The 25,408-nt window shown below is 38.3% G+C and overlaps 1 protein-coding gene and 1 pseudogene across 34 annotated transcripts in view; one reads left to right on the top strand and one right to left on the bottom strand.

Moving 5' to 3' along the window:
• The window catches only part of AFDN (afadin, adherens junction formation factor), a 184,250-nt gene that overhangs the window by 132,513 nt on the left and 26,329 nt on the right, over positions 1-25,408 (bottom strand). The window lies entirely within an intron of this gene.
• On the top strand, positions 4,284-4,846 carry LOC130457487 (60S ribosomal protein L9-like; annotated as a pseudogene).

The following is a 25,408-nucleotide window of genomic DNA, read 5'->3' as shown; positions in this document are numbered from 1 at the left end:
TGTATAAAAATATTTACAGCACCACTCTGTTGTGTAAAGAACCGGAAACAAACTGGGTACCCTTCAATTTGGGGGAGTGTGTGAACAAATTTTAGAAGTTAGTGGGTTTCATTTAAGAAATGGAAAAGGAGACATTCAGAAAAGCTTTGGAAGATAATTTTTACAAACTAACAAATTTTAGAACTAACTGTGTAAGACTAAGTCTGCTTAAGGGGAAAGCTAGGTGGTGGCTCAAGGGATTGAAAGCCAGGTCCAGAGACAGAAGTCCTAGGTTCATATTTGACCTCAGATATTTCCTAGCAATGGGACTTCATAACCAATGCCTAGCCCTTTACCAATCTTCTGTCTTGGAACCAATTCAATGTATTGATTCTAAGGTTTAAAAAAATTAAAAGTATATTCAATTCAAAGAATCATAATTCCCACCTCTTGGTCAAAGCCAGTGAATAGAGTAGAAAGAGAAAGCCTGTCAGACTCAGTCATTGTGTGGATTTATTTTGCTTGATTATACTTGTTACAAGGGAGAAGTTTGGGTTTCTTTCAGGTTTAGATTGGGCTGGGGGAGAGAATGATGATGAAAAAATAGTGTGTCAATAAAACATTTACTTTAAAATACATAGAAGACTGGTCTCAAACACTCCCAGCTGTGTGACCCTGGGAAAGTCACTTAACCCCCATTGCCTAGCCCTTACCATTCTTCTGCCTTGGAACCAATACCCAGTATTGATTCTAAGACAGAAGGTAAGGGTTTAAAAAAATAAACAGATAAACAAGGGCAGTTAGGTAACACCATGTTAAAGAGCCAGGTCTGGAGTCAAGAGGACCTAGAATTCAAACCTGACCTCAGATACTTCCTAACTCTGACCCTATGCAAGTCATTTCACTTCAATTGCCTAGTCTTTAATGACCTTTTACCTTAGAAACAATATTACTGATTCTAAGACAGAAAAGTTTTGAAAAAAAGAAAAAAAGAATGGATTTTGGATAAAGAAATCAAATCCATATGCATATGAAAAATGCTCTAAATTACTACTGATTAGATCAGGGGTTCCCAAACATTTTATACAGGGGGCCAGTTCACTGTCCCTCAGACTATTGGAGGGCTAACCCTAACCCTAACCCTAACCTGGCAGCAGTATAGACTATGCGGAATCCCCTCCCCCAGATCACTGCTCACCATGCTGAGGTTTTCCATTGTGCAGCCACATAAATGTGGTTGCAAGCCATAGTTTGGGGACCCCTGGATTAGATAAATGCAAATCACAACAGTTCTGAAATATCTCCTATCAGATTGGTCAAAATGACAAATTTAAGAGGGATTTTCTAAAAAGTGGACAATAATACACTGTTAGTGAAACTGTGAACTAATCCACCCATTTTAGAAAACAATTTGGAATTATACTCAAGAGCTTTATAAAATGGTGTATGAATAGCAGTAGACCCAGCAATACCATTTGTTAGGTCTATTTCCCAAGGTGATCAGGAAAATCAGGGATATGAAGGAACAGGAAAAGAACCTGTGTGGAGAAATCAGTGTGTTATTCTCAAGTTATTAATAGTTATTAATATCTAAAAGTTAGTGTCCCCACCCCCACATCCTTACAAAAGCTTTACAACTTTAAGTGAGTCTGTCAGGTAATTGCCCCAGGCAGCAGCCCCAGACTGATGGTCTTAAAAAAGTATGTATCCAGGATCAAATCCCTTTTTTTCTTAGAAGATTCTCCTATTGTATCTCCTATTGTATCTCTGTATTTGGATTATTGAAGCTTCTTCCAGGAGGTCTAGCCCAATGGCTAGACAATCCTCTCATCAGCCCCTCCAAGATAAATACAGTCCTGAACTACTCTCCTGGTGTTTGTCTCCAACTTCCTGATCATTTCTTTAAAATACTGATTTGCTTGGATGTATCCATTATGGAGCTATTCTCCAATTTCTTGAAGATGTTAATTAGCTTGAATGTATTCATTATAAAGCCAAAGTAAAACTATTCAACACAGTCTCTATTGTAAAAATGTTATAATCCCTTCAGGGAAGCTGGATTGCATTAGGATTCTCCATCAGTAAGAGTTTTTTTTGGTGAACTTGGGGGCATTGATCTTGGGTCAACAACTTGAAGCAGTGTCCTGCTTTCTGTAACCACTCCTCCATCTCTCTCTCAATAAAGCATTATATTTTAAATGATTGATTTCCACAGTCATAGTTTTTAATAAGTGGTAAAAGAGGGAGAACTTTGACATTTCCAAGGTCCCCTTAATTTCCACTCTACATAAACCATTATGTTCCAAAATATTTATAGCAGTTCTCTTCATGGTGACAAAGAAGGAGAAATCAAGGGCATGTCCACCAGTTGGAGAATGGCTGTATAAGCTGTGGTCTTTGATTGTGATGGAATACTAACATGCCATGAGAAATGATGAACACATAAGTTATTCAAAAATTGGAAAGACCTACATGAAATAATGAAGAGTGAAATGAGTATAACCCAATGATTATATTCAACTACAGAATTAATATTTCAAAAATAACTTGAGAATGCCCATCCCCAGAGAAAAATGATAAATAGAAACATGAGACATCACTAAAATATTCAATTTGGGGGGGGGGGGTCCATTGATGCCTTCTGGATGTGAAGAGGAGCGAGTGAGATACCTAGCAATTGTAATATAACCAACAAAAAAGTAAATTTATATATGTGTGTATATAAAATGTATTATGAATATATTCATTAGAAGGAGGGGGCTCACATTTGAGTCATTCTTCAGTTAGGTCCAGGTTTTCATGGACCCACTGGGGATTTTCTTGGCAAAGATACTGGAATGGCTTGTCATTTCCTTCTCCAGCTCATTTGACAGATGAGGAAACTGAGGCAGAGTTAAGTCACATAGCTACTAAGTGTCTGAGGCAAGTTTTGAATTCAGGAAAATTAGTCTTCTTGTATTTAGGCCCAACATGCTACTTAATATGTCACCTAGATGCACTGCAATTACCTTAAGTCAAACAATCATTACCTAAATCAGAAGTTCTTAATTTATTTTGTATCATAGGTCTTTTTAACAGAATGTTTTTAAATATGTAAGATTAGAAAAGAAAACAATTATAATGAAAGAGAAGGAAAAAAACCAAGCTCCTGGACCACAGGTTAAAAACTGATCCGAGATCTGTGACAGCGAACCTATAACACACGTATCAGCACTGACACACGTAGCCATTTTCAATGACATCAAGTATGGGGCCCCATGCCGAAGATGATTTTTCTCGAAGTGACACACCACCCGAGTTACCCTCGTTTTTTTGGACAATTTTGACACACCAAGCTTAAAAGGTTGCCCATCACTGTCCTAGATCAACTCATCAACTCTGAACTACCCTGGTTCTAAGTGCCTTCCTAACGAATCTTCTGGCCTCTACTCACTCCACTTTACCAGCACACCTCTTTCACAATGATGCCAAAATAATCTGTGCACTCCATGTCTCATTAGTACATCTGTGTACTGTAGATTAAAAACTTTAAGCACAAATACAGCAGCTCCCCATTAACCTACAATATAAAATACATATTCTTAGCATAGCTTGGCATTTAACGCCTTCCACAATTTAGTTCCAACCTGCCTTTCCAGTCTTAATTCATATTACTCAGCTTCATGCACTCTTCCGTTCCAGATAAACTGGTCTACTAATTGTTCTCCGATCTCATCCCAGCCTCTTACTGGCTACCTTTAATGCCTAGGCCTCCTTGGGGGGTGGAGATCAGATGCCATTCTCCAAAAAGCATTCCTGTTCCTTAGCCACACTCCCAAAATAAAAGTCATTAGCCCCACATTTCTTAAGACTGGATCTCTCCTGTACCTTTGTTGCATTTTAACTTGTAGTATACTTATTGGTGTACAGTCATATATCTACCTCCATACCTGCCAGAACACAGTTGGCATTAATAAAATCTCACCATCATTACTAGATTCTCCCTTCTGACAAAGAAATTTGAGTTTAAAAAATCTAAAACAGTGACATCTGACCACATACACAAGGGTCTGTCCCAGAAGTCTACAGACTCTACAGAAGTGTGGGATGTATGTTACATCATCTATTCTCTAGTCTTCATTGTCTTTTCTATTACTCAGAGGTCAACTCCCTTTTAGTGATCTATTCATTTAACATTATCATTTCTTTAGTAATAGGACTGAAAACATTTTCTTGTATGTAAATCCTATGTACATGTAAAAATTATTATGTAAATCCTACACATTAGGAGAAAAACCCCATCTTTTGGCCCATTCACTAACAAAATGAAGACCATTCCAAGCAACCATGTGGTAAACATCCCAGAAAACTTCAACATCTCTCTTAAAGAGTAAGACAGTTATTGTGAAGGGTCTCAGAGGAATCTTCCAAAGGAATTTCAACCATATCAATGTTGAGCTCAGTCTCCTTGGAAAGAATAAAAAAATAAGCTCTAGGTAGCCAAGAGGTGGGGAAGTAAAAAAGAACTTGCCTTAATGTGCTCAATCTATAGTCAAGTACATAACATGATCAAAGACATAAGAACCTGGGTTTTCATTACAAGATGAGGGCTCTATATGCTCACTTCCCTATCAACTTTGTTATTCAAGAAAATGGCTCACTTGTTGAAATCAGACATTTCTTAGGTGAAAATTATTATCGGAAAAGAGTGTGCATGAGACCAGGTAAGCCCAGAAAGATAAGTTGACTCTAGAAGGAATTGATATTGAATTTGTATTAAACTCAGCTGTTAGGACCCAAAAGGCCAACAGTCAAAAATAAGGATATCAGAAAATTTGGGGACAGCTTGTGTTCTTGAAAAAAAATCACAGTACAAGCTGATGAATAAGTTGGAAAAGATACTAAAGGCAGTGTCCTGAGCTGTCAATGCGTATTCAGATGTCACAATAAAAATACTTTTTGTCCCCCATTTCCCCCCCAAAAAAGGAAAAACCACACATTTACAAACTCTTGATTGAATCAGACCTAGTGATTTGTTGTAAAATTACAGAAAGAGGTGGAATAAAACCTAAAGTATTATTATAGAATATTTAAGTGAATACTATCTTGTGCATAGTCTTTTTGGTTTGGGGGGAGGGGGCCAATGGCCCAGACTTCAGTGATAAGAGCAAATTCCAAATGTGTAAACACCTCCTCTGCCACCTGACTGTGAAGTCCTTCAAGACAGCAACTATCATTTACCTTTTTTAGTATCTTTATCACTTAACACAATGCCCTGGCACATTGTAGCAACTTAATATTTATTGACTTGACTGTCCAAGGCACTAAAGTATAGGAAGTCATGCCTCCCTGAAATCACACACTGCCTGCCTCTTTGTGTCTACTAGAAAAATTAACAAATTAGAATAAAGGCATTTTTTTAACTGGTGGGGAGAAAAGTGATTCTGGATCTCCACTGTTAATTCAGACTTCATGGAAAGCCCATCAAAACTCCCTTCCTCACATCAGAATGCTGGAGACTATCATTCTGTGTGGAAATCACTAGGTCTCCCTTTTCCCAAAGGGTTCCCATACTTTGTAAAAATGTGGTATAAAATTATATAACTCTCTTCCTAACAAATGGATGGAGTGGAGTGGGAAGATCTGCTCTGGAATGATCATGCTCTGAGGAGCACAATATCAAATGGCTTTTAATAATTACCATTAAAATGTAAAAGTTGCTAAATTTCTTTTTCAAGGATTCCTTTTGTTTGTGGATTCCAGAAGATTGGATCTCCCTATCTCACCTAAGCTACACCTAGAAGTTCAGTGGTCATCCATGGGTCTGATCTCAATACAAATTTAACTTGTTCCCCTTCTCTGATCCCCTTAAGAAACCTGGTAGTCCCTTGGCTACAAAAGGATCATAATTGATGATAGAATTCATGCAGATCAGCTTTACTACTATAGCTCAGAACTCCTGAGCTCAACTGACCCAGCCTCAACCTCCCCCAGTAACTGGGCATACAGACATGTGCCACTATGCTCAGCCTAAGAGAATTGAAATCAATAAACATAATCTGAATACACCAAAATTACTGTGCTAAATAAACACCAATATGAATATTCAGCATTTTAAAAAATACAGACTGTCCACACATGGCCTTTAGAAATTATTCTTTGGCTAATCATAAAAAGCCGCATCTCCAAATTTCCCTAATTTTCAGGCTCCTTTTGCCTTCCTATATTGCCTTACACTTTTGTGTGGCAATTTATTTACTTAAGAGAGGTAAAAAAATAAGTTTTCCTGAAATAGATCAGTCATCTTAGTATACTGTTGTTTTCAATATTGTACACATGATTTTTCAGTGTATAATTGTACTTTATATCGTCTTTCAAAAAGATCTCATTTAGGATAGAGAATAGTCTATTTTCCTAGACCAATATCATAACTTGCCTTTGAAATTATATATATAAGACTTTTCTCTACTTGTCCAAACTCTCTGCTCTCAGTGTCCCATTTTTGACCTTTTCTAAATAAAAAGAAATTTCCATGCTAGAATTTTGGTGCAAAGAACCTGACAACTTTACATTATCAGTACACACAAAAAAAAGTTTTAATGTTCACAAATGTAAAAATGGAAGATAATGGAGGCAAAAGATTTTCTAGAAGAACATATCACTTTAAGAGGATGGTATAGTATCCTTTTTATATGCCCTCTATATATCTGTACTTAAAATTTTCTTTAGAAATAGCTCTGTCAGTTACTACCAGGATAAAGTATTCCTCCTTTTGGTCCTTTAATTCTAGCACAATTCTAGCACAAATCCTATACAAAATCATTATTAAAATACACATATATGTATATACACAAAATGTTTTTTAAGTCAGTTAATTTGGAGCAGCTGGGTAGCACAGAGGATAGAAAGTATGCCAGGTTTAGAGTTAAGAGGACTTGTATTTAAATCTGGTCTCAGAAACTTCCTGTCTTTGTGACCATGGGCCGGTCACTTAACCCCAGTTTGCCTAGGCCAATGGTGGCGAACCTATGCCACAAATGCCATAGGGGGCACTCAAAGCCCTCTCTGTGGGCACATGTGCCATTGCCCTAGCACAGAGTTCATTACTAGAAAGCCATAGGGGCTCTGGCTGGGCTGCTATGCTCCCTTCTCCCTCTTCATATGCATCTAAGGACATTTCTTACACTACCCACCTCTACAAGATTCTCCATCACTGACCTAGGCCTTGCCTTTCTGTTTTCTAGTAATTACGGAAAGAACATAAGTTTCTTTTTTAAAAAATGAATTAACTCATTAATGAATTAATTGGTCACTTTGTTCAAATTATTATAAACTCACTAGGGCAATCTAAGAAGTCTCTGTAGGCAGGTTAATGAAAAATTGTTCAACCTACAGCTGATGGTCAAATCACTGTCCTTTCCCTTCATTACTCCTGTTTAAAATCTTTTTCCAGCCTCTGGCAAAGTTTAGTTTACTTCAAGTGAGAACAGTCACTTTAGTACCTTGTGGAGGAAACAGCAGTTTACCATTTGATAATACAAAGGAAACCCTTAATTTCCTGAGGTTTTCTTTCTATAACTTGTCCAAATTTAAAAAGGGAGTAAGGGGAGGAAAGAGAATTTATCATTTATACACATCCATGTGATTTCCAACATACAAGACAACTAAGATATCAAATTCCCTTTGACAGAGCTCCCTTTTAGTTTCATTTTACTGAACACCCAAAAATAAATAAATAAATAAATAAATGTTTCCTTTCCTGGTTTCAGCAGTAAACATGCATTGTAAGTTTATATGCTTTTAAGTATTAATTTTTGGAAATTTTTAAAATTTTGAAATAAAGAACTTGTAGCTCAAACATAAGTCACAGCTTTCTTGAGGTAGCAGGGAGGGAATTCACCTAAAAAGTAGCCTTGATATGGTGAGTTTTTATAAATATAAAATATCTGAGTACTAAACATGCAATGGAGAAACTTCTAGGAATGTTTTAAAGGCATTTCTCAAACCAAAGACTTTTTTCTATTGTATTCAAAATATAAAATATTAAAGTTTAACTACTTTAATATATATATGTATATATAACTTTTCTCAAAAGTATAAAAGAAAAAACATGTGGACTTAATCCTTCATTTGTTCCAAGATGACAAATAGTCCCAAATGAAAGATTGCCTGCCCTACATCTTAAAAATTGGTTTTAGAAACAAATTTACACACCATACAGTACAAACCAGACAAATATTCATTTAATTCCTTTATTCACTTGAAAACTAATACTATAGTTGATTTCATGATAGTTAAGATTTTTCACCAGGCACTAATAATCTATCCTCTCATTCCTCAATTGAGTTTTCCACCAGTGAAGGAATGCAGAATGAAGGTTCACTATTTCACCACTTCCCATATATTGACTATATAAATTTAAGTTTGATTTAAGAACAAATTTAATAAAATTAAGAGCCACCCAAAAATGTAATAGATTGTCTCAGGAGGTGATGGAATTTCATCACTTGAGGTCTTTAAACAGAGGCTGAAGGACCACTTCATAGGTATTTGAAGAGGGGTATCTTTTTTGGATGAACTAGGTCAATGATTGCAAACCCATGGCACAGATGCCAAAGATGGTACCCAGAATGCAATCTGTGGCCACTCAACCACCCTCCAACCCCGCCCTAGTTCATTATTAGAAAGGAAAGGAACTTCCCCTTTCCTCTCCACTGAGCCTGAAGCCATTTTCTCACATCCTTGCCCAGCAGCCCAAGGTGAGCTCACATGCTACAGGAGAATGCAGCACAGACCACAGCCTATAGCTCAACCTGTTGAGTCTGTGGGAAAGGCGATTCCCATGGTGGGGTTGGAGAAGAGCTAGGTTTAAGGGGAGCATAGCTCACAGTGTGGCACAAAACTGGATGGGAGCAGAGGGTTCCGGCCACTCTCTTCTCTCCCTCTCCACATGTGCCTCTCATCACACCCAGTCCCTCTGCCCAGAAGCCCAATGGGAGCACTTCTTCCCTCCCCTATCTAAAGTAAAGATGGTAAAGGCTGGGAGGTGAGGGGCGCATGGCACTTGGTCTCCAGAGAGGGCACAATACTTGGTCTGGGACAGGGGTGGGGATGGGGGTGCAGGTGGAGCCTGGCATTTCATCTATAAAAGGTTCTCCATCACTGAACTAGATGAACTCAGAAATTCTATCTAATCACAGTGAAACAATTTTCAAAAACATCAAAAATGCTTCTTACAACTGAAAACTATAAAATCAGTAAGCCAAACTAAACAGAATGTTCTATTCTATAAACATTTTGATAATCTTCATAGAATAGAATTCCATTTAATTTATATTTTTTCATTAACTGAAGGTTAAGTAGAAAATGTGATTTTCTATGCTTACTGTTAGAAATATATTTTTAAAAATATCAGAATGTTTTCCTGCTTTAATAATTATGATATTCTGAATATTACTTAATCTTTTTTCATGATTCAGGTTATTGTAATGAATGATACAAGTGAAGATTATTCAAAAGAAATAAAAAAGATTAAGCTAATCTGTGAAAAACCAAGATACGCCCCATATATTTATACAAATTAATTTCGGGGAAGGGTTTTTAAAATACTCCAAAATGCTGTCATCCCCTCTCACAGTCTCAACTATCATCTCTAAAGTGATCTCCAACTATAACTTTTCCCCCCTCTATATTCCAGTACCAGTAATGGCCTACAGGATAGCTCTTGACATGCTGTCTCACACTATTATAAAACTTTAAATCTATGTATCTCCATTATAAGCTCATTAGCAACTCTGAAAGCTTTTTATTTCTTATCCCCAGTTCCCTGAATATACAGTTATGAGGTAAGAAGAATTGCAAATAATTGTGAAAATTAATGGCTTGTCTGCCACCTACAAGAGTGAAGAGATAACCAAGAATTTGCCTAGAGCCCCTGAGGCTCTAGGTTGAGGTTAAGTAGGACAAATATATAATAGAAGGGAAAACCAAAAACAATGACAACCAACAAGCTTTTACCCTGGAAGACTAAAAAAATATGTAACAACAGTCAAAATTATATTCCTAAATCAGGTCTGATCAGATTATTCCCTAAACTGCAGTAATTCCCTATTGTTTCCAGGATTCAAGGAGAATGAAAAGTGAGCAAAACCAGTTCGATTTGATAATTAAAAAGATCACTGCCTCTGGAGAAAAGATTCAGTTCAATGTTGAGGTCAAAAGCCAAACTAAAGAGAGTGAAAAAAGAAAAAAAGAAGTGGAAGCATGGATTGTAGACAAAATGAACAACAACATATAATAGCAACATGAGCAGGAATGGAAGGATCAAGTGAAAAAAAAATTTTTAATAAAAGAGGAATAAAAATGTTTGTAGGCAGTCTTCCTTTACAGAGGGCAGACCCTGGACTTTGGGGTTCAGTCCACCCTGGATCTTCCTAGTTTCAACTCCACAGAACAAGATGGCCCTCCCAAGTTAAGCTCATGAACTCTAATCTCCACCCAGCTGTTCCTGAAGGCTCCACTGACACCACCTCTCTCAGCCTCCTCTACTATCTGGCTGGGGAGCAGAGTATCAAAGTCCTTCCAAAAATTTTCTGTAAAAGGTAGAAACTGTCTTTTTGGCTAACTCGACTCCACTGTTCATTGTTCCCCCTAGTTTCAACTCCAAGGAACAAGACTGCCCTGCCCTGCCCTGGTCTTCTCCATCCTTTTTTGTTCTAAACTTTTGTTGTCCTCCACTAGATCATAAATTTGAGGACAAGGACTGTCTTCTTAAGAGAAAAATAAAGGAAGGGACTTGGGGCAGCAAGTGGTTAATTGAGGGAACTGAGTGAACCACACTGATTCCATCTTGTGGCTCAATTCTGGGGCTAGCTTGATTCCCCTTCCTATTCAATTATGGGCTAAATCCGAATTCCTTACTATGAGATATCAACCTGAAAAAATACATAACTACCAAAGTAGTTATAATAATGGTCCTCAATCAAGGTAGAAAGATTTATCTGGGAAGTTGCACAGAACCTCAGTCCTGGGATTTCACTGAACTACAAAATGCAATGAGCTTATATAGACTTATATAGAAGAGGGACCAGTCGTAGTCTAAAATGACTGGAGGAGGCCTAGATGCAATAGCCAAAGGTTTAGGGTACCTGGGAGTAGCCTAGGTACAAAAGAAGAAATTAAGAAAACATAAAGGGTATTTAAGACTTGATTATATCTGCTAATCCTAGCTAAAGTAATCAAGAAATATATGAGGGTTTCTGGATCAGTCTGGGACATGGGTGATTAAGGGGGTTTCTTCCAGACAGGTTGTCAGGGACAAAGGTCAATTTGAAGTTTCATAAAATCACGTCAAAGGAAAATTTTACTCAGTTGTCAAATTGTTTCAACCTAGCCCTCCATAGGTAGGAAATTTGAACCATCTGGATACCTGCTGCTTTAATTAAAGCTTTGGGTTATATTGACCAGAAAGGCTGTAAGCAACCCATATTTTTTACCTGAATACTGGCCCCATACTCATCAATCATTTATTATTCCTTTGACTGTTTATAGATACTAGGAGAGGGATACCTATTTTCCTGAATTTAAGAAATTGGATATATTCATCCTCCACCCAAATTGGAAAGACCCTATAGGATCTTTCATCCAGTGAGAAATCAGATTATCTAATGTTGTATTGTTTCCTTTTAATTAACTGCCCTGAGAGCAGCTAAATGGCTGAGTGGATTGAGAGTCAGGCCTAGAAGGTCCTCAGTTAAAATCTGGCCTCAGACACTTCCTAGCTGTGTGACTCTGAGCAAGTCACTTAACTCTCATTGCTGAGCCCTTACCACTTTTCTGCCATGGAACCAATGCATATTATTGATTCTAAGGCAGAAGGTAGGGGTTTTAAAAAAATTAACTGACCTTATGTGACTCTTCTTACTGTATAAAAATCTGTCTTCTACTTTACTGGGCTCTAGCCCTAATCTGCAGGAGTTTGTCCGATTTGTTAAGCAATCGGCATGTACTGGTTAATAAACAGATATGATCAGAAGATCAAACCTTTGTTTCCTTGGTTATTTCATCTTTTGCTCATCATATTTCTTTTTATTAATTGTATCCCCACATTGCTAACTAAGCACTGTGCTTGAAACAAGACTAGGCACTAAAACATTTACTAGATTGGAGATAGAAGTCAGTAGGCAAGGAGGGATTTAAGATTTGTGAATGGAATGATGTTAGCATTTGCAAGAAGGGCAACTTCCTTATGTGAGAGGAGTATGGGAGGCAAATATATGATCAAATGAATAAGCATAAAGTATCTGCCAGATTTCAGGGATCTAACTGCTGGAAATAGACAAAAATGAAATAGTTCTTGCCTTTAAGGAACATACATTCCAGCTAGAAAGTTCAGGGAAAGCCTCAAACAGAAATAAAGCTGAACTCAGAAGGAAATAAGAGTAAAAGGAGACAATATATTCCAACATGGGGATCAGGACTTATACAATAGGATAGAGGCAGGAGAATAAAAGTGTCAAATGGGTAATTTGGCCAGACTCTGGAATGTTTGAAAGGGAGTAAATTGTGTGATAAGCCAGAAAGTAAGTTAAAGCAAAACTATAAAGCAACGGTTCTCAACCTCTCAATTTGTAGCAATGAGAATACGTAATGCATATCAGGTATTTACATTCCGAATCGTAAATGTAGCAAAATTATAGTTTTGAAGTAGCCACCAAAATAATTTTTTGGTTTGGGGTCATTGCAACAGGAGGAACTGTATTGCAGGGTTACAACATTAGAAAGGTTGAGAACCACTGCTATAAAGGGATATAAATGCTATGATAAATTTGCATTTGATCCTGGAGACAACAGGAGTGACTGCAATTTACTGGGTAATGTGATCAGACCTTTTTTGGAGATAATCTCACATTGGCAGTTATCTGTCTGGGAAACCAACATTTTTCCAATCTTCCAGAGTTGAAACCAGGTAGTCAACTTTGATTTTTCTTTCTACTTTTTTATTTGTTCTCCAGCATTTTATCAAAGCATAAGGCCAAATACAGCTAACAAGTAAGGAGGAGAAAAAGATTAAGTATATTTCTATCTGCTATAACTTGGTACTTAACATTTTATATTTACATATTTAATGTGTATTTCATAATGTGAAACTATGAGTATAAATTGTAATACTATAACAAGGAGGCTGCAAGGAATTTTTTAATAGTATTAATCATTTACCCCTCTCTACCTGCCTCTCTATTCACATTCAGTTCTTTGGGTTTGAGGTATATCTGTGCAGATGAAAGGATTAGGAGAATAGAAAATGAATGTTAGCTAAGGATCATCCAACCACAAGAGCCTTGGGGAATTAGCTGAGTGATATGCCTGAGAGAACTGGATCTTCAATCTTCACAATTCTTAGATTCCATCTCCATCCCCTCCCAGCTTAGTTGAATTGGAAATACTAGCTGATTGCCTAGGCATTGACCTCCAACCTTCTAAATTGAAGTCTCCAGAGTTGTAATTGTATTAAATATCTAGTAAATGAATGAAGGAATGAAAAAAAAACATTTATTTGGCTTAGAGGCATAGAGGTGTTTATAGGTAGCAAGGAAGTAGTCAGTAGAAAATGAGAAATTGAAGATTTCAGTGTGTGGGAATGACAGAAGAGGCAGTCTGCTGGAGAATATGGTCAGTATTAGGCTAAGTGCTAGAGGAAAAAAAAAATTCAAAACAATCCAGTTCTCATAATCTTCACTAGAGAAGATAACACAAAAAAGAGGGTTCAACTTCCAGGTAAACTGGGCCTTTTAGGTGTCCTTAGGGTATACAGACAGGTAATTGTGATGGCAAACCAAAAGCATGCAGAGACTTCTCTGTGGGTACACATGCCAAGGACCCAGTTCCCCTGTCTGTGCAGCACAGTTCCCAGAGTTCCTAACTAGAAAGCCAGAGGGAGGCATAGCTAAGCTGCTCCCTTCCCTTCCCCCTCCCCCCCACCATAGAGTAAGGTGAGAGGGTCACATGCAGCATCATAGTACACAGAGATGGCAGTCTGTGTGGCAAAGCTGATTCCTGTTGTGGAGTTGGTGATAAACTAGGTTTGAGGTGAGCATAGCTCAGAGCAGGACACATAACTAAAGGGGAGCAGAGTGCTTGGGCCCCTCATCTCTCCCTCTCCCCAAGCCTGACTACATCACCCACCCCTCTGCCCAACAGTCCAATGGGAGGGCTTCTTCCCTCCCCTGGGTGGAGTAAAGGAGGGAAGGGGGAAAGCGGGGTACACCAATCACTCAGTGGGGAAGGGACACAGAATGTGGTCTCTGGGGAGCATGGGCACAGCATTTGGTCAGGGGGGTGGGGGGTGGGACAGGGCCTGGTACTCCATCTCAAAGGTTCACCATCAATGAAATGACTTTGAGGTTCTTAGGTGCAACAGGGAGGAAAATGATACAGTCCAGTGTTCTTACACCTTCCTTAGTGACTTCCAATAGAACTAGGAAGCAGTAAAACATTTTTAAGATCACATTTCACCCCTTTAATATAAAATATCTAATGGGAGGAAAGATACCAATCAATCAATAAACAATTTTAAGCTTTTACTGTGTTGCTAGAGCCTGGCCAACCCTCCTCTCATGGGATTTACATACCTATGGAAAGATGGAAAAATACATATAGAAGTAGAATTCACACATCATAATAGTTCTGTGAGAGTATGATCACTTAATATATAATAAAACTACTTATTACCTTGGATAAATTATTTAACCTTTCTAGGCCTCAGTTTACTCATCTATAAAAAGAAAAAAAATTGAAAAAGATTAGGTCTTTTAGAGCAAGGATTTTTTCATTATTTTTTGTCTTAGAATTGTCAGAAGTGCGAGTTCCAAGGAGAAGAGATACAAGGGCTACCTAGAAATGCCTGGGGTTATGTGATTTGCCCAGGATCATGCAGCTAGAAAGTATCTATGGTCACATCTGAGCCCAGGACCTCCTATCTCCTGGACTGGCTCTCTATTCCCTGAGCCACCTAGTTACACTGAACAAGGATTTTTTAAGTTTTAAGTACAAATAAATTAAGCAACTCAACTAAAAATGGATCTCAAATCTCCTCATGAACAGAAAGAATAGCAAAGCACCTTATCTCACCTGATCATCCCCTCAAAAGTCATCAAAATCATATGACCTTCAGCACTGATTTCCTAAACAACTTTTTTTTTCTCCCATTAAAAATCCTTACCTTCTGTCTTAGAATCAATACTGGGTATTGGATCCAAGGTAGAATAAGTGGTACGGGCTAGGGAATGGGAGTTAACTGACTTGGCCAGGGTCAAGCAGGTAGGTGTCTTGAGACCAGATTTGATCCTAGAATGCCCATCTCTAGACCTGGCTCTCAATCCATGGAGCTATCCAGCTGCCTCCTCCTAAACAACTTTATTTTTTTTAATTTTTTATCCTAAATTTAAATACCAAAAGAGGGGTATTTTCATTTACTCAGTAAGGCACAAAAAGAACTAAACATAAACCACTCTGTCTCCACTGATATCATACCACCTGCTTTTTAAAAAGGGGAAGGAAACATTAATTTATTAAGTTTCTACAATGTGCTATGCACTGTGCTAATCCCTATACAGCTAGCATGTTACTTGAAAAAAACAAACCCACCCACCCCCCACCCCTGGGAAGTGGAGATTATTATTATCCTCATTTTAAAGCTGAGTAAAATACAGATTGTGACTTGCCCAAGGTCACCCAGCTATTGTCTGTGGTCCACATTTAAATTCAGACTTTCCAACTCAAAGCCCAGTGCTCTATCATCCACTATGCAACCAGTTACTTCAAGTATAAAACAAATTCCACAGATTACTTCAAAACTGTATTGCTGTCTTATATTTCCTTGTGACCTTTTTCTGTGTTCTATTCTGTATATTTTAATGTACATTCTACACATTTCAATGGGCCCCTTCTTCAGCATCACTACTTCTCAACTTCATCACTCATCACAGAGCTCTGCTTCCTGAATTCCAATCATTCTCCCTTCTACTTCCCTCCCAATTGAGACTTGTAAATATATTACCAAGGTTCAAGATAGGATGTGGCTATCCTTTCACAGAGTTCCCATCTCCCAAAAAAGTACCTGAAATTTGTTTCAGGTAGGGAAGGATTAGGTTAGTAAAAGGTTGGTAAAAGTAGGTAGGTCCTGCACATTTGATTGCAATCTTATTTGTTCATTTTTTAAATTATCCTATTGTGTTATTTTAGTTTTAACAAAGTAAATTAGAATAGCATATTAGGATCATAACTCCAAAACTTTGCTCTATTCCAACAAGTTCATGAAAACTTTCAAATTTTCTTAGCAAGGGCAATGTGCATTATAAACACAGACTGGAATATTTTAGCATTTCCTGATATATACAACAATTTATACCTATAAAGAATATAAAGTTAATACAAATCACAGCACTATCTAAAATAATTATTTAAATCTACAAGTGATTAGTCTAACCTAGTCAATGAGTACTGGGGATGCTAACTGGAACCCTTTTTCCTTAACAAAAAAAAAAGGTAGTAAATGCCCATGACCTTTTGAAAATGTTCTGTTAACTTCTAAGTCACCAAAAGCAAAAAGACAGTAGACTACGTATTTTCTCTGATCCCCCTAACCTCTCAAGCTTCTCCAAAACATAAATTATGCTGTCTCCATCATCTAGAATACCCACAATAAAAAGAAGGTAAAAAGAAAAATATCCCCCCCCCCAAAACCAAGAAGTGATGCTTACTGATTCTGAGCTCAATCAGCCTCCCTCCTCCACTATCCTGAAGAAGTTACACTAGCACAGTGATGGGTAAACCTTATGGGGACCCTATGCCATGCCCCACCCACCCCACCAGACTTCATGCCAATGCCTCCACCCCATTGCTCACCATGCCCACCCATAACTGTGTGCAGTGTCCCACCCACCCCTACCAAGGGTAGGGTCAAGCTCGGTGGGAAGGTTCTGGTGCCCCATACCCTCCCCTTGCATTTGGAGGGGCAGGGCTAGTGCCCCTCATAACCAGCCTTCCCACTTCTGAGCAGGAGGGGTGCTTACTACTTCGGGGGTGGGAAGGATACCAGCAGTGTCACTGGCACCAGATGGTGCACTCATGCCCGGGAAAGTGGAAAGAAGCTAGAATGCCCCACCCCCTGTGTTCAGGGACAGGGCCAGGCTCCCAGTTGGCCAAGCCAGGGGTCTGTGCATGCCCAGAGAGGGCTCTGCATGCCTTGCCATCTTTGCCATGTGTGCCATAGGTTCACCATCAAGGCACTAGCAGACCCAGTAAGTTTTACAAACTTCCATAAAAACCAACCCCTGAAACCTGGGTTCCCACCCCTTCTTTCCAGTGCCCTGGAGATCCCAGCAATTGTTGGCAGAAGTTTGCTGGGGCCTGCTCAGTCAAAATCCTTCAAGAGAAAACACCTGTCAGAAGCTGCAACAGGAAGCACCAGTGCAACAAATTTCTGAACTGCCCTAGACCAGGCCAGAGAACAGAAGAGCAGAGGGAGTACGGCAAGTGACCAGGGCAGGGCATAAATCCTTGAGGACATGTAACACTATGAGCACAACATCAAACTGTAGTCACTTCTGACTACCCAAAAGTCACCTGAAGCAGTGACCTGGGCTAGAAGGAAGCCACAATCAGAGGAGAGGATCCAGGAAGTGAGAGATAAGGAAAATATGGGTGAGAAATATGGAGGAAACCCCCAAGTACCAAAGATTTCTAGAAGAAAACTCAAAGACCTTAAATTATACAAATAAGTCAATAGGAAAAACAGAACAACATAAGGAAATACAGCCCCAAGTTCAGGCATCTATGAAAATACTGCAGGGGCTCCTAAGTGACTCAGTGGATAGAGGTAGGTCTGGAGTGATAAGGTCCTAAGTTCAAATCTGGTCTCAGACAATTCCTAGCTATGTGAGCATAGACAAGCCCAGCCCTTACTGCTCTTCTGCCTTGGAACCAATACACAGTGGTAATTAAGGATTTTAAAAATAAAATTAAATAAATACTGCAAAATATAGGAAAATGATCCAGTGCTAACACAGGATAGACAATCCTGTGGAATTAGAAAGAACATGGAACTGCAACACACTATTCCTGAGAAGTTAAGATTAAAATTAAAAAGAGAATTTATGTCCTGCACAGCAAAAATATTAGAACAAAACAGAAAAACTTAAAAATGGTTAAGTCTCACCAAAGAAACCAATAGCCTGGGAATGCAAATAAACAGAAATGAAGAACAACCTAGAAGAAAAGCAAAAAACAATTTATAAGAAAATTTGCTCCCCAGCAAAACATTCTAAGAATCATAGGTCTCCCAAAAGAAGATGAAAGGAGAGAAAAACTTCATCATACTGAAGAAAATAGGAGAAACCCATCCAGAACTTCTGAAAATAAAAAGAAATTCCAAGTGGAAGAATACACAGATCTCCAGATAAACTTAAGTCTGCAAGCTCTACACTAAGCCTGTTCAAAAGGAAAGGACATTTGAATAATGTAAGACTATTTTGCAACTAGGAAAGCAAGAAGGAATGGAATAATGTGTTCCAAAGAGCAATTGGGCTTAGAACAGGATCCAGTAGAATTCATGCTGTAAACCTGAGCCTAACCACCCGCAAAAGGAACAGTGACAAAAAGAGACACCAGTCAAAGACATATTTCTAAATAAACTGAAGAAGACGGGGTGAAAGTGGAAATCTGTAACATAACAGTAAAAAGGCAGACAGGAGGCATTATGGACAGAAGCTGGTAACATCCTGCCTATGGGCGAAAGCTTCTTTTGTAGGACTACATTGTACTGTGGGAAGATACATAAAAGAGAGAGAGAAGAACAGGTAGATAGATGTGTCAGGGTCAAATCAAGGGCTAGCAATGAGAGGAAAGTGACCTCTGTTGTCTCAGAAAGAGCCTACAGCAATGATAGCAAACCTTTTAGAGATGGAGGACCAGGTGCTGCCCCAACCCCACAGACTGAGGGCATGCCCCTCCAAGTGACCCTATGCCATGTCCCTCTCTCCCTTTCCTGCACTAGGTGCTGGCTGTGCCCCATTCCCCTTTACCCCACACAGTGGTGTAAAGAAGGATTCCCATTGGGCAGAGGGACAGGGGAATGGGGAAAAATGTCAACAGGTGCTGTGAAGTGGGGGAGGGGAACAGTTCCACCTGATACCCCTCTACCCTTCTAGTAACCAACTTGGGGGGTAAGACCAGATAATTACATGAGTCATGAATGAGAGAATGAGATTCTAGAGCAAACAAAACGAGAGAATGTATAAGGAAGGCAGTAATATCCCCTACCTCCTCCCACCCTAGGCATATTGTGAGTATTAAATGAGATGACTTGTAAAGCATTTTGCTATACAAATGCTAGCCTATCAACATCATCAGCCATTCTCAGAGAAATCACATGGGTAGTAATTGTTAAATGGCAAGTTTCAAATCCAGGTGGTTCCTAAATCAAAGTCAAACAGGCTTATCATCTATGCCAATATGGAAGGGATGCTCCAAGAGCTCCACTGGGACAGATCAAAGTCTACCAAAAGCTTCCCAGAACTATTGGGAAGAGTGCTGGCTTTCTCCCAACCCAATCTAGAATCAAATACACTTTAGAGCTGTGTGTCAATAAGACTGTTAACTTGGGGGAAAAAACTACCAAAGTAGTCAGAAAAACCTAGTCTTTAATCAGGAATAGAGATAGGTTCAATATTCGGCTGCCACACAGATTCCAGCACCAAAATCTACACAGGGCCTGAACTCTGGGGACATATCCCTGGGAGTGACACCGTATTAGAGGCCACTGCAAAGAGGGACAGAACTTGGGGGTCCTTTATACCTTTCTGTGGAACTTTGATCCAGAAGCCTGCAAACACAAACCTCAAACAAGTTGCAAAGAGATTTGTAGCTAGTCTCAGGAGTATCAAGGAGAGGTCAGCATAACCATTACTAAGGCAAAGATCAAATTAAAATCTGGACTTCTGAGAGAACTTTAACATAACGAGAAGTTTCTAAAACAAAAGGCACTTAACATTTTTACAGTGTCCACAAAACCCACCCACAATAGGGTCCCCAAACAGTCTTAAAGTCCATAGTTCAAACTAAAACAGGTGTGCCTGGCACTGGGGTTTCTCAAAGGGAAGGGGTAAACTGGGGCATCCAAATTTCATTTCAAGACACTACTAAATCTAGACCATTCATTCAACAAATTGCTTGAATATGTAATATGTGCACAATTTTGTGGCTAAGTGCTTGACAGCAGTCCTGTAGCTATAAAGGACCAAAACCAGGAATTTCATAGCATGACACTGCCACTGCTCACATATTGGGGGTGGGTGGGTGGGTAATAGGCCACAGAAGACATAAACAACTCAGAGGGGCAGGGAGGTTGCCCAGTGGATAGAGCCAGGCACAAAGATGGGAGGTCCTGGGTTCAAATATGCCTTAGATACTTCCTAAGTGTGCAAGTCACTTAACCCCAATTGTCTAGCCTTTACCATTCTTCTGCCTTAGAACCAATACACGATATTGATCTGAAGATGAAAGATAAGGACCCAATAAGATCAGGAGTGAAACAAGGATGCCCATTATCACCTCTACTATTTGACATTGTACTAGAAACACTAGCAGTAGCAATTAGAGAAGATAAAGGAATTGAAGGCATCAAAATAGGCAAGGAGGAGACCAAGTTATCACTCTTTGCGGATGACATGATGGTCTACTTAAAGAATCCTAGAGATTCAACCAAAAAGCTAATTGAAATAATCAACAACTTTAGCAAAGTTGCAGGATACAAAATAAACCCACATAAATCATCAGCTTTTCTATATATCTCCAACACAGCTCAGCAGCAAGAACTAGAAAGAGAAATCCCATTCAAAATCACCTTAGACAAAATAAAATACCTAGGAATCTATCTCCCAAGACAAACACAGGAACTATATGAACACAACTACAAAACACTCGCCACACAACTAAAACTAGACCTGAACAAATGGAAAAACATTAACTGCTCATGGATAGGACGAGCCAATATAATAAAAATGACCATCCTACCCAAACTTATTTATCTATTTAGTGCCATACCCATTGAACTACCAAAATACTTCTTCACTGATTTAGAAAAAAACCATAACAAAGTTCATTTGGAAGAACAAAAGATCAAGGATATCCAGGGAAATAATGAAAAAAAAACACATACGATGGGGGCCTTGCAGTCCCTGACCTAAAACTATATTACAAAGCAGCAGTCATCAAAACAATTTGGTACTGGCTAAGAGACAGAAAGGAAGATCAGTGGAATAGACTGGGGGAAAGCGACCTCAGCAAGACAGTATACGATAAACCCAAAGATCCCAGCTTTTGGGACAAAAATCCACTATTCGATAAAAACTGCTGGGAAAATTGGAAGACAGTGTGGGAGAGACTAGGAATAGAACAACACCTCACACCCTACAACAAGATAAATTCAAAATGGGTGAGTGACTTAAACATAAAGAAGGAAACCATAAGTAAATTGGGTAAACACAGAATAGTATACATGTCAGACCTTTGGGAGGGGAAAGGCTTTAAAACCAAGCAAGATATAGAAAGAATCACAAAATGTAAAATAAATAATTTTGACTACATCAAACTAAAAAGCTTTTGTACAAACAAAACCAATATAACTAAAATCAGAAGGGAAACAACAAATTGGGAAAAAATCTTCATAGAAACCTCTGACAAAGGTTTAATTACTCATATTTATAATGAGCTAAATCAATTGTACAAAAAATCAAGCCATTCTCCAATTGATAAATGGGCAAGGGAAATGGATAGGCAGTTCTCAGATAAAGAAATCAAAACTATCAACAAGCACATGAAGAAGTGTTCTACATCTCTTATAATCAGAGAGATGCAAATCAAAACAACTCTGAGGTATCACCTCACACCTAGCAGATTGGCTAACATAACAGCAAAGGAAAGTAATGAATGCTGGAGGGGATGTGGCAATGTAGGGACATTAATTCATTGCTGGTGGAGTTGTGAATTGATCCAACCATTCTGGAGGGCAATTTGGAACTATGCCCAAAGGGCGACAAAAGAATATCTACCCTTTGACCCAGCCATAGCACTGCTGGGTCTGTACCCCAAAGAGATAATGGACACAAAGACTTGTACAAAAATATTCATAGCTGCGCTCTTTGTGGTGGCCCAAAACTGGAAAACGAGGAGATGCCCCTCAATTGGGGAATGGCTGAACAAACTATGGTATATGTTGGTGATGGAATACTATTGTGCTAAAAGGAATAATAAAGTGGAGAAGTTCCATGGAGACTGGAACAACCTCCAGGAAGTGATGCAGAGCAAGAGGAGCAGAACCAGGAGAACAATGTACACAGAGACTAATACACTGTGGTATAATCGAACGTAATGGACTTCTCCATTAGTGGCGGTGTAATGTCCCTGAACAACTTGCAGGGATCCAGGAGAAAAAAACACCATTCATAAGCAAAGGATAAACTATGGGAGTGGAAACACCGAGAAAAAGCAACTGCCTGAATACAGAGGTTGAGGGGACATGACAGAGGAGAGACTCTAAATGAACACTCTAATGCAAATACTATCAACAAAGCAATGGGTTCAAATCAAGAAAACATCTAATGCCCAGTGGACTTACGCGTCGGCTATGGGGGGTGGGGGGGAGGAAAAGAAAATGATCTATGTCTTTAACGAATAATGCTTGGAAATGATCAAATAAAATATATTTAAAAAAAAAAAAGAAAGATAAGGATTTTTTTTTTAAAGCCAACCCAGGGATGAAATTAATGCCTTTCATTCACAATGGTTTTTTAAACCATTATCAAAAATATTTGTCTTTCAGTAACATAAAATCACTCCTTTTGCTCTTCTCTACATATGTAGCCATTTTGAAAGGAAACAATTTTAAAGGAATCAAAGAATATAAGGATGAGATTGAGACCTAATATATAAATGCTGGCTGTGACTCAGGAGACTTATTTTAGTCCTGGCTTCACTAATAAAGAGATGAAAGAAAGTCAAGAATCTCAGCAAACCTTGGAATTCAGTATCCCTAAACCTATCTCATAGGGATTCTGCATAAAGATAAAAACGTTTATTTCCAAAAATGCCAGTTCCTAAGCATTTAAGTGCCAAACTAATTCCAGGTATTAATATTCTACTCTGACAAAGTTTAACCACCACTCTACAAATTAAACATTCCAAATTGAAGGTGACAGTCTGGTCACATGCAGGAAAGGAAAATACTCTATAAAGTAAACCAGGCTCAAAACAAAATAGTAATGAATCTGGAGAGTTAATCCCTTTCTGATTGTGCTAATTGCATATTGCATTTATAATTGGTTAGTTGAGCTTGCTAAACAAAAATAAGTATTAACCCAACAGTTTAATAATTATTTTTGAAGGTAGTTTTTTCCAACCAGTACCCACATGGACACATTTCTTTACCCTCCATGATATGCCAAAAAATATTGGAAAGGTAATCCAGTTCAAGATATTAATTATACTAACTACTAGATTTCATAATATAATTTTTTAACTTTTATGTCATTCCACTTTATATATTTCATTAATTCAAGGACCAGAATTTCATTCACTTGATGCAATGGGAAGAAACCAGTTTTCTTCAGCAATGAATCTTGATTTGAATTATCTGTCCCCTAGTACTTGTGTGACACCTTGGGGAAGACATTTATCTTTGATTAACCTCACTGTTTCTTCATCTATAATTAAAGATTTTGGACTAGGTCTCTTTTACCTCTAAATCTATAATGTCATCTATGACCTCTAGAGATGGAGAGGAAAAGTACCCCAAGTATTAGTAGAAATTTGAATTAATGTAAGTCTCTCCCAATTTTCTCAATTTTCAGATATTAGATCCATACTTGAAGCTTTCAAGATTCCAAGATCATCTCCACTATAGGATGAGACACTTGAATACCACCATTAGGAGAGATCATTCCCCTTACTTTATATGAATTACTTATTGGACTCGAATATCTTTATTTAAATCTATTTTCTCCTTTAATCCAGTCTTTCATAGAAGTTATCAATTAACTTTAGTTTTTAATACAGAAAAAAATAGCCCTCACTGAACACCTATACGAGGGTAAGTAAACCTTTTACCAGTCTGAGTGCCAAATGGACAAATTCAAGTTGTCTGTGATCCCCCAGTGGAGTGGAAGGAGAAAGTACTTGTTTGAGGTGGCTGGACTGAGGGGTGGGTATACAAAAAATGTCCTCAGGTGCTAGGAAGACCAGAGCAGCTCCCCAGGAGTATACAGAGTGTGCACCGGTGCCACATCATCAACAAGGAGGGCCTATACCAACAACTACTATTACAAAGGTACCCTTTGGGTTGTTCATTTGCAATCCTCCTGCCTCTTGACCTTTCAAAAAATTATTCTCTTCCTGTACATGCTCTCTTTTCAGTGTTTTCCAGAAACTAATTTCTCTTCTCCCACCAGTCTAGCCATTCTTTAATTTTCTTTACTGTATCATCAGTCATCAAGTGTGTTGTCCTGAGTTCTCTTTTTATCTCTTTCCCCACTTACTCATTAAATTTATAAGGGTTCAGCAATCACTATTTCTATGGATTCCCAGTTCTCTATATCCAGGCTAGTCTCTCTTAAATTTCATTCCTAGTATCAACCAATTTTGAAATATCAACAGGAAGTTTTTCAATAGAAATATCAACTATTAACATTTTGAAAAAAACTTACCCAAATCACTCATGATAAGAGAAAGAAAAAGTAACATTTCATCAGTTATTTGGAAAATTCAACTTAAGTAAAAGCCCCTCATTTATGTACCATATTCATAACAAATAATGCATTACCAGAAAACAAGCACACAATAAGTAAATAAAAGCAGTTTTCTAGGAAAGAAATCCAGTTTTGAGAGACATATAGGTAGCTCAGTAGATTGAAAGCCAGACCTAGAGATGGGAGGTTATTGGTTAAAATCTGCCCTCAGACACTTCCTAGCTGTGTAATCCTGGGCAAGTTACTTAACTTCCATTGCCTAGCCCATAAAACTCTTCTACCTTGGAACCAATACATAGTAGTGATTCTAAGATAGAAAGTAAAGGTTAAAAAAAAAAAGAAATCCAGCTTTTCAATAGCCAGATAAAAATGCTACAAATAATTTAATAATTAAAGAAATGCATGTTAAAGCAATTCTGATGGTCCACATCACACCTGTAAGATGGGCAAAGCTGGCAAAAAAGGAAATGACAAATGCTATGGGAATTCATGTACATTAAGATATTACTGGTGGACCTGCAGACTCGTCCAGCCATTCTAAGAAAGAAACTTGGAACTATGCCCAGAAAGTTACTAAACTGCATAACCTTTGACTCAGCAATACCACACCACAAGGCCAAAACACCAAAAAGATCAAAGACAGAGGAAAA

Source organism: Monodelphis domestica, chromosome 2, assembly GCF_027887165.1.
Source record: "Monodelphis domestica isolate mMonDom1 chromosome 2, mMonDom1.pri, whole genome shotgun sequence".
NCBI lineage: Eukaryota > Metazoa > Chordata > Mammalia > Didelphimorphia > Didelphidae > Monodelphis > Monodelphis domestica.
This window is presented reverse-complemented; position numbering and strand designations above follow the sequence as displayed.